This window comes from Gossypium raimondii, chromosome 12 (assembly GCF_025698545.1).
Source record: "Gossypium raimondii isolate GPD5lz chromosome 12, ASM2569854v1, whole genome shotgun sequence".
NCBI classification, from domain to species: domain Eukaryota; kingdom Viridiplantae; phylum Streptophyta; class Magnoliopsida; order Malvales; family Malvaceae; genus Gossypium; species Gossypium raimondii.
Genome location: NC_068576.1, coordinates 20901243 through 20905252, shown reverse-complemented (window position 1 = coordinate 20905252; position 4010 = coordinate 20901243).

The following is a 4010-nucleotide window of genomic DNA, read 5'->3' as shown; positions in this document are numbered from 1 at the left end:
TCTCCACCCCCTCACCTGCATAGTCTTATACAATAGAATTTATAATAATTATGTTGATTAAGTCTGCAAAAGAAAAGCTGAAGAATTCAACGATTGAATTAGTAATACTACGGTCAGAGCTGAGAATTAGTTAGTAAGTAAAGAGAGTTCTAGAAGAGATATTAGACTTCATTTCTGAAAATCATTAGGGATACACAACGTCCCTGTTATAGAAGAAATGATTCACGGGTAAATGACTTCATCAGGTATGGTATCTAAAGAACGGGTTAATCGAGATTTCTTTTGAATTGATTTCTTTAGTGAAATGGGATAAGGTAGAGTCATCAATGACTTTAGTAGTCAGTGGGATAGTATTTGAACTGCAAATGTATCTGAATGCAGTGGGTATGGCTGAGTAACTTACAATGATATTTTCTGGGTATTCTTTAGGTTCTTTTATCCTTAGAGGCATATGAAATTGTTTATATTCAAATGTGATTTTATCATAAGAGAATGCTAGTTAACCATAGCTAGATGGAAGTATTGTTAGTCTAGTTGATTATGATCGACATTGCTATATTTTTCTTTAGCATTCTATTCTATTATGTTCGGTAGCAGATTCAACGATAAGACTCATATGATGTTATTTTGTTTCTTCTACTGGTTGATGCTTTGAATTATATATATGTAATTTATGTTGTCTCTGTCACAACTGATTCCAGTGCGTATGAGTGGTATTCTTTTTTTGGATTTTCTCTAGGATATCATTGATCTCTTTATCGTTCAATATGGGTTATATTCTCAGAAATTTAGTAGAGCTCCATATCTTGGATTTCATTATCCCAATTTTCTTATCATTCTTATGGTCTATTCTATCAAACATGGTTCATCTATAAAGGATATTCATTGGCTGGAGGTAATTACATCTATTACAGTTATTATTCCTGGTTCAATCATGGGAGCACGGTGATATGGATCTCAGATTATAAAGATTGTATTACTGCACTGGTTATTATTCGGACTACATTCAGTTTTCCTATTTTATTTCAAAGTGCACTATTGATGGTTGAGGTATTGTTCTATCTATACGATTGTAACGCCGATTTTATTATAGCATTATGTTTTTATTTCATCTGATGGTTATGGCTTCGGTATGGTTCAAAGCTCTGATGTTAACAATTGAAATACTTTCATTATATATCCCTAGCTTTCATGAAGGGGATAGGTAACGACAAAAGTATAGACGATAGAAGGTTAAACTTAACCTCGCATATTGGTTCTCATTACTCAGGTAAATTCAAATTATGTCAACGAGTCAAAGTAGGGAGTCATATTTTGAGTAAGTTAATGCAGTTTGTAGTAATCTTTTGGTCGATATTCTGAGGAAAGTATGATTGACAGTATATCTGGATTATCTTATCAACAAAAGGAAGGAATTATTCTGAAATGTATTTATTTGATTGATAATATCAAGTTATATATATTCGAGTTCACGGGTAAATTGACGGACAGTTAGAATAAGGGATTCATATTCTAGAAGACATGTTACAGTAACATATCTATTAGATCAGTTATAATTGGGAAATGTCATAATGGGATAAAATCGCCTTGATGGTAACAATTATCACACTTGTATTCAGATGATATTGTTTGAAGTTTTTCGTGAAATGGAACGTTCATCGGTTAAAAGTTACAGATGCAGATGCGTCGAAAACATCAGTTAGAGTCTGTTGTGAAAATTTCGAACTTTAGTTAAACGCTATGAATTGTCTAATGTGCCTAGAATCCGATAATCTGGATTTTTTCCAGCTATGTTTCGACAGATGATTGTTGGAAATTTCTCGATATTACTGATGATAAAGTTCTGACTCAACTTGATGGCTATTATCAAGTGAGAAATTTCAAGGACGAAATTTTCGTAAGGGGGGAGAGTTGTAAAAAGTCGTTTTTCAATGGTGTCAGAAACAGTGATTTCAAGACCACAAATCCAATAAGTAAGTTTGTAAATATTATTATTTAATATTTATGAGTCAATTATAGTTTTTAAAAGGTTTTTGATATGGTAAACTATGTTATTCAAATGATTAATTAAGTTTAAGTGGTAAGACCACGAGGTCAAGTGATTTTAGAAAATAAGGTATCGGCACCCGTTTCTATAAATCAAGCCATAAATATTTTATAAATATTTACGGAGTGTCATTAAGGTCATATTAAATTTTCGTTAGGAAATTTTAATGTTTCAATAGTTAATTGATTAAAAGAACTAAATTGTAAAAGATGCAAAAGTTGAATTCTATTAATTAAAGGTGTTGAATAGCTAACGAAAGGTAATTAAATAGAATAATGTGGTAAATATACCATATTATAAATGAGTGGACGGTTAAAGCATGAAATAGGTTGAAAATGCATGTATAATTGAAGGGTAAATTGGTAATTTAATAAAGAAAATAATTACTAAAATAAGATAAAAATTGATTGACATCTTCCAAAATCAAGCTCCATCGTAATTGAAAGAAGAAAACTCCATGAAAGATGAGCAAGGTTTGACTATGGCTATATCTATGCATGGTAAGGCATTTTTCACCCGTTTCTTTAAATTTTTATGTTTTTGAGCTCGTTGCAACTAGGTCCAGCTAGCTCGTACCTTCGATTTTGAAATTGTTAAAGATATTGAATGTTTCCATTGATGAATCTATGTTATTTTAGTTATTTAATGATGAATTTTAAATGTTGGTTGATATTTAAAAGTATTTTGTTAAGTAATTTTAATGAATTTTTTGATTAGGGACTAAATTGTTAAAATAGTAAAAATAAAATGATTTGTTGTGAAATTGTTGCATAAATGGCTGTATTGGATGCCATCAATATTCAACTATTATTAATTTAAAATAAAAATGGTTAATTTGCATGTTTTAGGATCGGGGACCAAACTAAATAAAAATGAAAAGTTGATGGCAATTTTATAAAAATGTCAAAAAATGGCTAAATTGAATAAAACAATTTTTTTTTAATATCTAAATTAATTAATTGAATTAAATTATTAATTTAGGTCAAGATCAAGTGGAAAATCGAGGAGAATAGAAAATTACCAAATAGCCTCTATACTTTGACATTTCTACGATTTGGCCAGGTAAGTTCATACAGTTAGAATTTAACATCAATATGAATTTTTGAGTAGATTAACATGGTACAACTTGTGTTTTTTTTAATTGTTGATAATTAATGGTAATTTGAGTTATAATATTGAATTTGATACTCGGTTTGGATTGAATGCGGGATTAGAATACAATCATGATTTGGTATGTTACAGGGGATCGGAGTGCAGATGGAATTGGAGGGAGATATCTATTTATTACCCAAGTAAAATGAGGTTCAATATTTGTTGCAAACTCTCGTGTTATACTTTCTATTTGTCGTTTCAGTTGGATCAGCTCTTATGAGCTTCTGTTTGGCGTTTCGATTCAATCAGCTCTTATGAGCTTCTATTTGGCATTTCGGTTTAATCAACTATTATGAGCTTCTGTTCGGTGTTTCAGTTGGATCAACTTTTATGAGCTTCTGTTTGGCGATTCGGTAAGATCAACTCTTATGAGCTTCTATTTGGAGATTCAGTTGGATCAGCTCTTATGAGCTTTTGTTTGGTGTTTCGATTGGATTAGCTCTTATGAGTTTCTGTCTGGTGTGTTTGGTTGATCTAACGATGTACTCTTATCCGTAAGTCGTTCTTTGAATGGAAAATCTCGGTAAGGTAATCTGTTTAATGAATTTGAAAGATTTTTTATTTCTTGAATATTTATCTGAGCATAAATAAATTCATCAGTTGAGATTGTGGATGATGCTTAGGTTTGTGCTAAGCTTATGGTTGCATTATATCATGTTTAATATTAATTATATACATTGAAATGGTAAGTGGCCAAATGGAAATATGCTTATGTTCATGAAAAGGTGGTAAGATTCAAAATGTGTATTTTTTAATAAAATGGTTTATCATGTGATTAACCCCAAATGATTTATATTCATAAATGCACTAA